This window comes from Panthera tigris, chromosome E2, assembly GCF_018350195.1.
Source record: "Panthera tigris isolate Pti1 chromosome E2, P.tigris_Pti1_mat1.1, whole genome shotgun sequence".
In the NCBI taxonomy this organism is placed as follows: domain Eukaryota; kingdom Metazoa; phylum Chordata; class Mammalia; order Carnivora; family Felidae; genus Panthera; species Panthera tigris.
Window position 1 is genome coordinate 53,275,218 of NC_056674.1, and position 14,783 is coordinate 53,290,000.

Consider the following 14,783-nt stretch of genomic DNA (forward strand, 5'->3'; position numbering starts at 1 on the left):
TACCATACTGGGCCTTTCTGGAAGAGGCTGCATCCAGGTATGTCTTTGCCACGAACCTCCCTTTGGGCCCAGCCAGCGGGAGGTCCCTGGCTCAAAGAGCAGGAACGCTGGCCCCTGAGCCCATGCTTGCTCTAGGCACATCCTCTTCTCTCTCCTTCCTTCTTCAGAACATAAGGCAGCCGGTGGGTCTCAACTGGGGCCACACTTGTCCCCTGGAACACATTTAGCAATGGCTGCAGACATTTCGTTGTCACTACTAGGGGAGGAAGGGCATGTGGCCTCCAGTGAGTGGAAGCCGGGGACGCTGTTGGCCTCCTGCAGGAAGCACACCAGACGGCGCCCCACGGCTCCAAATGCCAACAGAGCCGAGGCTGAGCGGCCTTCCCCCCACCATGGACATTCTGCGAGCGCAGGAGAATTTCCTCGCCTCTGCTGGCCTTAGCATTCTCACCTTTGCAAGGGGAGGTCCGAACGAGGTGGGCATGAGGAACCGAACACAGGCACCATTAGCCACACTGATGACCAAGCTGTACCTCCCGCTGTGGGGCCAGCTGCCGTGGCCACCGTGGACGCTCTGAGCGCCCGAGCTGGGAGCCCCTCCATCCCGGTGAAGTGGCTATGCCTTCCCGGCTGTGAGGGCTCGGGACGCCCAGCCCATGCCCGTCCCCATCCTTCCGGGTCATTCCCCCCGGCCCCATGCTGGCACGCCTGTTAGGATCGGCAGGCCCTCCCCCAAGGGCCTTGCCTGGATCCCGGCACACCTCGCCTCCATTGCCCAAGGACTGGCACCGGATCAAAGAGCTCTGGGTGGAACAACATTTGGCAGCCGGAAGTGGCTCAGCAAAATGGTCCTGGCCTGGGTGCAGTAGAGGGCCCGGCTTCCTAGAGCGTGGTGTGTGCAGCCTCTGTGTCCCCTTAGCACCAGGGCCTTAGCACCCCCTTCCCCACCTCCCTCTCCCCCACTCCGATCCTAGGGTCCCGGGGCTGGAGCGCCCGCAGTGGGTCCCGGGCACTGCGAGTTGCCGGCCAGCTTCCCGCGTCCTGCCCTAAAGTAAAATATCAGCGGCCACGGCTATCATCTTGGGCGAGGTTCCGAGCCCTGGGCTTCGTGCAGTATCTCGCCGGATCCTCACCACGACCCTCTGAGGGGCATTTTGATCCCTGCCTCTCAGGCAGTCACTTGAGCTCTTTGGACTACCCGACTTCCTCTTGGCTCACTGAATCCTCACCTAGCATCGCCATGAGGTAGGTCCTAGTCTTATGCCCGCTGACAGCTGGGGAAACTGAGGCACAGAGCGACGAGTGAGTAGCGGACCTGGGATTGAGACCCAGATAGTATGGTTCCAGAGTTGAAGCCCTTAACCATTCTGCATACAGTCTCCCCAAATAAGGAAAAACAGTTTCAGAGGCGTTAATTAACCTCCTTAAGGTCACAAAGCTACGATGTGTCACGGCAAACAGTGAGACCCAGGTCTGTTTATACAGGGCCCCATTCTTATTTATTAAGCAATAATGATATTCTATATAATATAATGTATAAATATATAAAAATGTAATATAATATATCCATATATAATTATATTAAATACATATTTTATATTTATATATCACATATATACAAGGTAACACTGATAAATGAAAAACAAATATATAAATGAAGGAGCTACTTACCTTCTATTCACTTGTTTATATATTCATCTTTGAGATGGGGAGGATTTTAAAACATACATAGGTAGATAGTCTGTGACAACTTCATTAATAGTAAATATACTTAAAACCAACCAGCAGTAACAACCCACGGCTGACTTTATAATACGCAGAATATTCTGAGAACTGGAAAACAGCCCCAGTTGTGGTCCCCAGCAGGCTTGGTGAGAGAAACCAGCCACGTGAGCATACATTGGTTCTAACTGTAAAAACTCTTCAAGGCGCGTAAGTTTTCCATTCTGATAAAGAGAACGAAGCCCAGAAACGTAACCACCAAGGACCTGAAGCTAAGCTGGGTCCCAAGGCCGCCCTGTCTGACCCCAGGACTGTCCTTTACCATTAGCCTATCCTGCCTCTTCCACGAATCCAAAATCTGAGGCAGGCCTTTCGGACGTGGTCAGAGAGATCTGGGAGCAGGTGGCTGAGGCAGCGGGAATGAACGATGGCAACCGCCTTCACCTCTTGCCGGCCAGAGAGCCCTGTCCCATATAGAGCAGAAGTTTTCACAGTGGTGCGTGACTTAGCGAGGCGCACAGGGCTTCATTCAGTTGCAAAATGCCCTACAAACTCCAGCATCTTATCATTCTCCACTGGCGCTCTCTGGCTTGGCAATAAGCGTGTTGCCATGTGCGGAAGCCTAGCCTGGCGGCTCCACGTTTGGATTGCACAAAGCAGCACGAGGCCTGCTGTTGGCTTGGAGGCAGGCGCAGGCCAGCCGCAATCCCGGGATCTGGAAACCTCCTTTTGCATCCAAGGAGGGGCCGCAGCAGGCCAGAGCTAGACTCCACCTCGAGGGCTGTCTGCTTCTTAAGAAGCGCGGTTCATGACTACTGGTGAGCTTACAGAATAGAAGCCATAAACTGGCAGTGGAGGGGGCTCGGTGGGCAGGGGCGGTGGGTGCACTGTGCAGGACAGCTGCAGGCAAAGGGTGAGCGGAGAGCAGAGACCTCCCTCCCTCGTTCGCCTCTCCTCTTCCCTGACCTCCCCTCAATGAACTCACCTCCCCTTCCTGGTGGCTTGGCAGGTGTCTGCCATTCACACGGTTAAACTGTCCCAGACCTGCCCGTGGAGGCCCCACCTTGCCACTCCCCCTTGTCTGCTCCCAGGGCAGCAGTTGAACAAGAGGCCCCACACGTGAGCTGGCCTGAGGGACACAGCCCAAGAGCCTCCTTGCCCGGGACGCTGGGGCAGCGGGCTAACGGGCAGGTCCGTCACCGGAGCAAGGTGACACGGGTGTGAGGCTCGAGCACTGGCCCAATCAGATGACCAAAGGCATCAGGTGAGAAGGGGCTTCCGCGGGAAGCAGGGCTTCCTACTGACACTGACCGCCCTGGCAAAGGCCGCTGGGGGCCAAGAGGAGGCGCTTTCTGCTAGTGGCCCCCACGAAACGTCGCCCACGCGGGGCCGCACATGATGAGCCCCACGGTCTCGCTGAAGCCAGTCCCGCCTCTGCTCGCGTGCCAAAGGGAAACGGTAATCCAACAGCCAAAGATGTGGAAAATGTAGGTCCTACTGAAGCCTTCCCCGGGGAAATGGATAGGGACTCCATCCGGCACCGGAAGTTTTTCCGAATCCCTCTTTGAACACTCTTGCCACCCCCCTCCCCGGTCTGCTCCGAGAATCTGCCCCACGGTGTCTCCCATCACCGACTTTACGTCGCCACCTGCCCTCACAAACCCTGCAGCTTTCACAGCCGGCTTTGCAAAGCAGAAGGGATAAGCCTTCACAATGCCCCAGTCCAGTTAGCACACCTCAGGTCACGGCGAGCCCTGGAACCCTTACTTCCTCCAACAATATACCCATTGTTTGTTTGTTTGTTTTCTTCATCAGTTAAAACCTATTGTACATCTCACTTAAACAGGACACGGTATCCACCGACCTAACGTGACTGATGTCAATATGGCTCCCTAGCTTTGCCTTTCGATCTCGCATTCTCCCCCTGCCCCCTCTCTCTCCCACACGCACACACACATTATGCAGAAGGTAAAGCCCTACAGCCCGTTTCTATTTTCTCCCTCTCTGGACACATTCCCATGCCTGTCTAGTGAGTGCCATTTGGTCTGGGTCCAGGATAGCACCGTGGTTATGAGTGCAGACTTGGAAGCCAGACAGCCTGCCTACGAGCTCCAAATCTGCACGAACGAGCCAGGTGAGCTGGGGCACGTTGCTTACCTTTTCTATGCCTCTGTCAAATGGGGAAGATGGTGGCGAATGAAGCGCGGGTGCGAGAGTCAAATGTTAATATACTTAAAGTCCCTGGAACGGAGCCTGGAAAAAAATAAATGCTTAATTAATATGAGCTATTATGATGATCCATAAACAATAAATAGAATAGTTTTATGCACGTGTTTTTAAAAGTTGCTTAAATGGTGTCATAGCATTACACCTACACACACACGCACACACACACACACACACACACACACTCCTTTTGCAACTTGCTCTTCTTACGAACGCTCATTATGTTCAGGCATCCGTTTTGATACACATGATGCCTTCATTTTGGTTGCTGAGAGTGGCGTATCATTGTTTTAACTGACATTTCCTTGATTCCTTAGCCTAAAATTTATTTGGAATAAGTAAAGAGCCAAAGCGATCTCAAAGATGAGGAACACTGAAAGGAGACATGCCTGATTACAATAATGATATTAGGACTTATTTAGGAGCTTAAACAGCACTGTGTGATGGAACTTTCTATAATCACAGAAACTCTGAACTTCCGCTATTCAAAATGGTAACCACCAGTCAGTCACATATGACTACTGAGCACTGGAAATGTGGCGAGTGTGACCAAGGAATTGACTGTTGACTGTGTGTTTTACGTTAATTTAAATTTAAATAGCCAAATGTGATAGTGACTCCCGGGTCACACAGCAAGGACTTAGAGCATGAAAACACTGTGATAAAGTAGGAGAGGCCACTTTATTGGGCGGACCAGTAGGCCAAAGAAACAGAAAAGGGAGCCTAGAGCCAACACCAATGTTTGGTATGTGACCAAGAAAGTATTGTTAAGTGAAGAGGGAAATGACGGACATATTTTTTGCCAAATATTTGGCTGTCCTCTTCTTTGAATTTCCTTTATTTTATCCTTTGGCTATTCCTTCCACCATGCATTGAGCTGCATATCTTTTATTTATTAATATGTCATAATTATTTATATATTTGGATGTACTATAAAAATCGTATTTCTCTTAGTCTGTGAATTTCTAAATTAACACTTGTTGACAAGTTTTACATTAAAAAAATTTCATTTAAGGATTGTGCTTCCTGTGTCTTGTTTGAGAAAGATTTTTCCACTCCAAGGACCTAAAATTAGTCTCCCCTTTTTAAAATAGTGTGTTAAATTTTGCATCTCAAACTAAGATATTTAATCCAACTGAAATTCATTATTGGACATTGTGTGAAACAGAGATCTGAGTTAGTCTCCCTCCCTGTTTGGATGCCAGTATTCTAGTGTTTTGTATTGAATGTGCCATGCTTTCCACCTGATTTAAAATGGGTTCTCAGCACTTTCATTTTCCCTATAAATTTTAGAATAATTTTGTCCATTTCCATGATAAGCTCTTTAGATATTTTTATTTAAACTGTATTAAATGTATAGAATAACTTGAGGGAATTTCCATTGTTTCGTATGGATTTTAGAGCTATTTTTTCAAAACCCCCAAAACTCCACAAATAATAATAAAAACCAATTAAATAAATTCCGTAAAATTGCAGGACACAAAATCAACTTGCAAAAATCAATTGTGTTTCCATACACTAATTACAAACTATCTGATAAGGAAATTAGGAAAACAACCCCCTTAATAATACTTAGGAATCAACTAAGGAAGTGAAAGACTTATACACTGAAAACTACAAAACGTTGATGAAAGAAGTTAAAACAGACATAAATGGAAAAGACAACCCTTGTTATGGATTCGACTTACTGATATTCAAGTATCTATACTACTGAAAGTGATCTACGGGTTCAACGCAACCCCTATCAAAATCCAATGGCATTTCTTACAGAAATAGACTGGATGACATTTTGAAGGAGGAACATAGGGCTCAGCATGTACCTGCAGAGAGGTGGCAGAAATGTGGCAGAGCTTCAAAGCACTGCCTATAAACACTACCCTATACCATGTCCCAAGTCAACGAGATGGAACCCAGTACAATTTCCCAATCCAGCAGCATAGGTTATGTATGTATATAAAACAGAGGCACAATGAAGAAAACCCTCCCATGAACATCAAAGGAGCAGAAGGTGACTTCTGCACGGCTCAAGTCTTCTCGGGGCAGCTGGCTCTTAGTTGAGAGCTGGTGGAAAGGAATTCTGTCACCTGCCCCATCACATCTCATCGTGCTACCTATATGTGCTATGCAGATGGCCTCCAGGGCTCAGGAGCACTGGCGCCCATGAAATAAATAGCAATTGTGCCCAAAACACCAACACCAACCCAGGCACGCGACCCCATTGCCAAAGACACCCAACATCCCGATGGGAGTTTTGGCAATGGCTCTAGCGGCACTCTAGAGAGGCCAGAGAAAGACACACTTGGAAGCAGAAAGCACCACTGCAAAGTGAAATAAGTCAGACAGAGACAGATAAATACTGTGAGGTCTCACTTAGATATGGAAATATCAAACTCAGAGACACAGTAGAAATATGGTTGCCAGGTGGCTGGGGGTGGGAGAAATGGGGAGATGTTGGTCAAAGAACATAAACTTCCACTTACAAGGGGAGTAAATCCTGGGCATTTAATGGACAGCACGGTCACTACAGTTGACAGCTATCTGTGCTCACCAAGGATATGGTACTAACTCTCTGTGGCAAGCATTTCAAAACATGTGACTCTATCAAAATCACCATACCCCTTGAGCTTGCACGATGTTACCCATCAGTCATATCTCAATAAAGCTGGGGGGACAGAGGAGAAAAGCATGAAGCAAACAGGGAGAATGCTCAATCAGAGAACTTCCTCCAGCTTACAGGCTCTCTTGGTACTTGAATACACTGTGGATTGTTTTGCTTGGTTTTGTTATTTGGCACCTACCCTTGATTCTGTACCTACTGTTCCTTCTAATGGAGCTCTTTTTTTTTTTTTTATTTGGTGAGCTCCCCGTAATCATCCACGAATTTTCTCAGCCCTCCACTCTTCCAGAAAGCTTTCTCTGACATCCCAGTCCATAATTTGAGGGAGGGGACTCTGTGTTCAAGACTCTAGAGACTTGTCCTGGACACTGGTCCTGAAATCGCATGCTTGTGGGTGTGTTTTCTTGTGTAGACCATGAATTCTTTGATGGGAGGGTTGTACCTGTCTTATCTGTCTCCCACACTTCTGGAATATAGTGAGTACCCGGCACACATGTGTTGAATGCCCCGAGAAAAGGACTGACTCCACGAGCTGAGAGCAATGTGTGGCTATGCCACTCAGCTTCTAGCCGGTGCAGGGTCCAGTTCCTTAGCTATATCCCAGGGCTCTCTGGGGCAGTAGGAAGTTGATTTCTCATAGCCAGAAAAAAAAACAACAAAAAGCTTCCCTTCATGAAAGAGGGACTAATTCCCTTCAGCAGCAGACACTAAAGAAGATCTCACTGGAGGTGGCATCTATTCTCTTTGAACCTTGGCTGTAGTTGAGGGGGTATTATAGGCACCAGCCCTTCACATAAGCTCCTCCTAGATGGTGATACTGTCCTTCATCACAAGTTATGTGTGCCAAGAGTTAGGCACACATAACTTCTTCAGTCTAGAATGCCCCCGACTTTTCACTCCACTAACATCCATGCATGCACACGCACGCACACACACACACACACACACACACGCACGTGTACACAAAGTACATTCATCCTCATGTACAGGCCCACACACGTGCACACACATACATACTTGGCCCCTGTAAGGCCCTCTCCTTCAAACCTCTGTCACTTCTTGTGAAAGCCTTTGTCACTTTTGTCATAGTCTCTCGTGGAATGGTGCCCCTTTCATTCAGATTAGTCCAGTTTGGAATTCTATAGCCACTAAGGTGGTTACCTAATGCAAGTCTGTCTTTCCTTCTAGGCCATAAGGTCCATGGGGGCAAAGACTATCTTGGTTGGTTTTTCATCTCCTGGGCTCAGTAGGACATCTAAGTCTTTAAACACTATCAAACACATATTGAATATTAACAAATGTCTCTTTGTCCTTACTACATTGGAAGAGCATCCTCCTATTCCTCCCTATATAATCAATAATGCATGAGCCTCAATGGTACAGACACTACCAGCCTCCATTACAGGCAGACGATGATGACGTGGTGGGGATACCACTTCAGAATTTCCTCCTAAGCCAGGTTATAAGGTGCATAAGATCAGCCTCATTAATTTACTGTCACATCTCACTTCACACCCCAACTGGGAGTACTGAGCCTAATCAACCACCTAGGTTTCCAGAATTGGCCAAATGCCCTTGAATCATGTCCAAAACAGAATCCGGTCCCTCAGATGACAGTGGCATGTGCATTGGCCCGAGGATCTCAGCAGATGGTCAGATTTGCTCATGGGGACTGTGACCCTCCTACCCCAGCCCCAGACTTCAGCACAGAGCCAGGTACTGCAAAAGCACATGGGCTCCTGGCCTCCCCTCCCCCTCTGACCCATCATCCCACTTGGGGTTGGGTCATGTGTGGCCAACAGAACATGATCAGACCTGACTATGTACCAGTTCAAGCCAAGGGCTGGGTCATGTTTGACCAACGGAACGTGATCGGACATGACGATGTACCAGTTCAAGCCAAGGCAGTAAGAGGTTCTGCATGTTTGTTCTCATCTTTCTTGATCTCCTGTCTTCTACAATGGGAAGAACATTCCCCAGGTGTTGTCCCTACAGCTTGGGTCTGAAACTCAGAGATGTGTGGAGCCTCTGGCCAAAGCCAGCTAAGCCACAGCAGGAGCAGACCTGGCAGCAAGAAACAAAAAATGCCTATGGCTGTAAGCCACTCAGATTTGGGAGTTTGTTCTTGACATCACTGCAGTTAAAACTTCTGGCAGTGACCCCCATTTAGAATCATGAGTCTCATCCAGGTGTATTTTGAAGGGTGCAATGCTCATTTAGATGGATGGGTTGTGATATTATTTACAAATCAGTCATACGGCTGAATACGTGTATTTCTAACGTGGCTGTAGTAAACTCTTCACCTTGGCCAACAGCCGTAGCTAAATCTCGGGACCTTTCTGGAAAGCTGGTGGTTTATCATCTACACATCCACACATGTTGAGTTCAAACCAGTGAGTATCACGAATGCTGTTTTAGGGGGAAATATGAGGAACTTACCTCATAATATAAGGCTTTGGTCAGGTTTCTCATATGAGAGTAAAACACTCAGAATGAATTAAGTTTTACCCTCTAAAAGGCAATTACAAAAAGAAAAAAAAAGTCCAAAGAAACCTTTTAATGCCTATAATTTTCCTAGTACTTACATGTCCCATTAAGAAGAAAAATGACATTAAAATAATTTTAAAGGTTTTGGCTTAAGCCCATCGAAATAAGGAAATTACCCTGCTTAGAATCAAGTTCTCATTATTTTGGCCCAGCCTACATTAAGGATGGACCCCTGTGGAGACGTGGTCAGGTGACTGGGTTCCAGCTGAGAATGGCCACGCTGAAATTAATATGGCGCCAACCTTCTCATAATGGGTCCTATGTGGCTCCTTGGCCTGGTTGTCTCTCAAGGGCCGTTGAGATGGAAATCTGCCAAGTTTCTTCCTGTAGCCAGTCTATTTGGGGTTTGTCCCTGTGTGGTTTCCCGATGCCCATTCTGGCCTTGTAAGATTTTTTTGTTCTTCTTTACATAAATGTATAGATTCCTAGAGAAGCTATATGCAGCTGCTCAATGTGAGGTTTTGGAGTAACTCTTTCATCCTTCACTTCTCACTGTCTCCCATTTTTCTCCCTAGTTTTAGTCGGATTTAACCACTGTTAAGAGGTAGGCAATGGAATACAAACAGAAGAATGGATAAAGATGTGATATACACACACAATGGAATATTATCCAGCCATAAAAAGAAATGAAATCTTGCCATTTGTGACAACATGGATGGAACTTGAGGACATTGTGCTAAATGAAGTAAGTCAGACAAAGAAATATAAATATTGTATGATTTCACTTACATGTGGGATCGAAAAACAAAAAACAATTAAAAATGAGCTCTTGGGTACAGAGAACAGGTTGGTGGTTGCCAGAATTGGGGGGTGCAGGGTGGGTGAAATGGGTGAAGGGATCGATGAAAAGGTACGAACTTCCAGTTATAAAATGGATAAGCCACGGGGATGGAAGATACAGAGCAAGGACTATAGTTAATAATACTATCTGCATATTTGAAACTTGCTAACAGATCTTAGTACTCATCATAAGAAAATAGTTTTGTAACTACATATGGTGAAGGATATTAACTGGATTTGTCGTGGTGATCATTGGGCAACATATACAATATCGAATCATCAGGTGGCACACCGGAAACAAATACGATGTTTTAGGTCAGTTATACCTCAATTAGAAGAATCGTGATTCAGGTACAAATAAAGAGCCATTGTGGGCACACCCACCAAGACGTCAAAAGAAAAAAAGAGGGAGGTACATATTGGAATCTTTGGGTGGGCTATTACCTGGTAAAGTGATAAGATCTTTTAACCTGTTAAAGTAACAAGCTGTTGAGAGAGAAACCTGGTAATTCAGCTCCTGTGATTTCATTTACTCCATGGTGTCCCTCCTGTCATGCAGCCGTTTCACCTAGAAGGAGGTGCAGGAATAGGGCACCGACATGTTACTGGCCACCTGTCAGGCAGCTGTCAAGTGGTAACGATTTTCAATCACTGCCAAGCAGGTTCTAGATTTGAACCAGTGACCTAGGAAGAAAGTCTCCATAGCCCATTACCAAATTATTCCCTGAGACCTTTGCTTCCCTGACTAACACCCTTTCCAATAAAACTCCATTTTTGTCACCGAATCTGTCAACATGCCTACAAATCCCTGAAGGGTGAAATTAATTTGAACTACAGAGCTGGACAAACAAGATCAAAAGTAAGTTCTTTGGAAACAGAAGCCAATATTTCAGACATCAATCCATTTGGAAAAATAGCTCTGGTTTCCCTCTTGGAGCTTGAGTGAGGTGTCTGGGTAATAAACAAAGACGTTGTTATACAGTGTACTACATGGCAAATCCTAACTCTTCCGAATTCTAAATTTTTATGGCTTCAAGTAGATGAATCCTGCATGCCGTGGCCAAAACTCTTGGAGATTAAAAGCTGGACCCCTTTTTCACTTTTTTTTTTCTGTCAACCATGGGCCCACTGTCAGTAGCTGAAGCTTCCTGTGGTAGGAAATAGATTATCTCATATGTTTTTATCCCACTAACATCTGCACGCTTCAAACGTTGCTGGAAACCCAACATATTTTCTTAAACTTTGATAATATTTGTTGTGAAACAGCCCAGAGAATAACTAGATATTACATGAGGCTAATCTGAGCACCTTCTTTTAACTTGAAGGCAGGGAGTTGTGGTAGAGAGTGAGGGAGTCTGTTTATTCTTGTCATGAGTTGATGATAGTGTCTGAACCCCTTTGACTTGGTCCCAATTCCTGGTGTTGATTTTATGAGGCTTTATGTACACACAGAAGGTACATATGTGTTTATCTAGGCCTAAAAGGTATCCACGTTTTATCACAGAACATACTTCAGCCTTGCCTGGAGGTCAGAGAGGCAGTGAGGGGTGGATTTCAGAAAATAGACAGATATAAGCCCACAAAATACTACCTTGAAGTGTCAGAGTTAAAAAAAAAAAATCTTTATGTGAGTTCCGTTCATCTATTAGACAAATCTGTATTTACCACCTGCTCTGTGGGGGAAGTGTGTTCTACAGTCAAAGGCCTGGGCTCAGATTTTGGCTTTCCTTTGCCAACAGTGTGACCGCAGGCCGGTAACTGAGGCTTTCCGACTCCCCCTTTCCTCGGGTGTGAAGCATGAACCATAACGCCTTTGACATGGGGTAGCTGAGCGGGTTAAATGAGGGGTATGATGGACCCGCTCTGGTAACTGCCACGGGACAGGCACGTAGTACCTGGCTATTGCTGTATCCTCAGTGCACCAATGTAATTACCACATTCACACTTCCCCAGGACACAGCCTTTTGAGTTACGGGAGACTCTGCAGGTGGCCAGTCAAGCTGAAGGATTTGAGCTGTAAATATTTCTGATTCTCTGCCTGAGGGCCTTCTCTGGACATTCAAGGGCACATCAGAAGTGCCAGGGAGTTAACACTCTGGGAACAGCCATGACAGATGGGAGTTACAGCATAACTACCCCCTGGATTCCTGGCTGGGTGTCTTCTACAGTCTCACACACATCTGCAGTTGGACTGAGCCCCAACTGCCCACACCAGTAACCTCCCCACTCATGCACCCTACCGTGGCCTTGTCACCTCCCCTTCAAATTTGCTGCCTTCCTTACCAGTGCCTTGACACCACTTCCCAAATAAACCATCTGTACTCAAGCTTTTATACCCAGCTCTACTTTCAGCTCTACCTAAAACACTTTAGGCAAGTCTCGAAATGACTCTCAAGCTCACAACCTCGGGTCACCTTACAGGAATTAACTGGATCCCAAACAGCATTGACAGTTCAGACGGTCTGATATTGTGCCTTCAGGTTTGGGCTCATGTTTGAAAGCACTTTGTTTCCTTCCCTAATAAATCTAATACATATGGCTTGTCCTGGCCACAGAGTTCTCTTCATGGGCAGCTATTCCAGAGAACATGTCACTATCTTTATGAGGGGAACCTACCCTTGACACCCCAAAATCTACTTAACATACACAACCCATCAGACCATCTCCCACATACCCTCAAAACCTGGTGAAAATCCATCCAGGCATTCCACAGAGTGTAATGGCAGGCACTTAATTTATTAACAGGAACAAACTATCTAATGGAAACCCTCTTCTGTATACATAAAGCATATACAGAATACCAATGATTTTCCAAGTATTTTCCTCTTGCATACACCTAGGCAGAAGAAACAAAATAATGACCCAGAAAGATAAAATGAATGGAGTTAATTAGGTTGATAATTTAAGATGAGTGAATTTAATGATGCATAAGTTAGAAATATGTGACAGACCAAGCCTGGCACTTTCTCTAATGTCATTGCTAAAGAAATGTATTCCAATGACCTCACAGTTTTTATTTGAAAATAATTATTGCTCTTTGCATGTATAATTGTGATCTGAGCAATCAGAACATAGATTCTCCCTTGGTCTCTCCTCTGGGCTCAGTAGTGTAACCGGGGAAACAGTCTTGACCAAAGTGATGTCCAGAAATAGTGCACTGACATAGCACCTTGGTTTTAGTTCAGTTCTGCTTTGGAGGTCCAGACCTTGGTTTGCCTACCAACTCTGCCACAATGCAACCTGGACAAACCTGGAGGTGACCTCACCTACCTTAGCTCCCGTCCCTGTCAACAAAGAGGGAGACTGACTTCATAGGACAGTCCTGAGTTTCAATGAGATAAAGTGGATATAATCACTTTGTAAACTGTGTACACACTAGATAGAAGTCAGTTAATGTTTTTGTTATCTGAACCAATCTTTACAATTGCTCTGTAAGCTAGAGAGGGAGATTAGTGTTTCCTTTTCACAGAGGAGAAACTGGGAATTACAAAGTTTAACTCGATTTGGCCAGTAAATGGCAGAAGCCAGACTAGCACCTCTGGTCCCCCAGTTCTGAGATGAATCGTCTTTCTGCCACAGTGATTCGGGAGCTTTTCCAAACACTAGACCCAAGCTGAGGGTGGGGGTGGGAGATGTTAAAAAAAAGGAGATTACCATTCTGTTCTCCCTACCCTAATCCCATCCCAAAGATACTGACTTAAAGGGTCTGAAATTGTTAAAAACTCTTCATTTTTAATAACACTTGAGATCATTCTTTTTTAAGCTTATTTATTTATTTTTAGAGAGAGAGAGAGAGTAAGAGAGCACTCAAGTGGGAGAAGGGCAGAGAGTGAGGGAGACAGAGAATCCCAAACAGGCTTCGTGTTGTCAGTGCAGAGCCCGACTTGGGGCTTGAACTCACCAACTGTGAGATCATGACCTGAGCCAAAACCAAGAGTTGAATGCCTTAGCTCACTGATCCACCCAGGTACTCCATACACTTCAGATCATTCTGGTGCAGCAAGTCCAGGGACCACATTTCCAGAGGACTCCGCTGTTACATGTTGTCTCTCAGGATTAAGTTCAGTAAGGACAACCCTTCGGATTAAAGGAATTTCCTATCTGCTGGTGTGAGGGAATTTGGGTAAGTTGTCATTACTTGCATTTTTAATAGGTATAAACCACTGTGCTAAATGTTTTATGTGCATTATCTAAATGGATCCTGACAAAACCCTTGTGTCCTGGAGTGCACAACTCAATGAGGTCAGTAGCATCACCCTTCCGGTTTTATTGTGAAACATCTCATCTCAGAGAGATTAGGTTTTCCAACAGTTCTCTATACAATAAATAGCAAAGGAAAGACTAGAAGTCAGGTACGTTTGACTTCAAATCCATGCAATTGGCCATTTTATGCCATAAGGAACAAATAAATAAACGAGGGGAAAGAATTCTGCACAAACTGAGTCTCTAATTCTGAGAAAGTTACACCATGGTTGAACAAATAGAGAGCAAGTTACGGCTCACTCTCCATGCAGTCTGTAAGCCTGGTTTATTCCAATAAGGAACCATGGCAGGGGCCTAGTTCCCAGGTATCATATCTCAAGAGTGAGGTGGTGTATCAGTTATCTATCTATTGCTGAATAACAAACTACCCCAAAGGTAGCAATTTAAGACAACAAACACGTATTATCTCATAGCAGGAATTTGAGAGCAGCTTGGCTGGGTGGTTTTAGTCCAAGATCTCTCCCGAGGCTGCAGTCAGCTATGGCCTGGGGCTGCAATCATCCTGAAGTCTTGAAAAAGGCTGGAGAATCTGCTTCCAACACAGCCTATCACACAGGGGTTTAGAGGCCTCGGTTCCCCACCCGGAGGTGGCCTACACAGGGCTGCCTGGGTGTCCTCATGACATGGC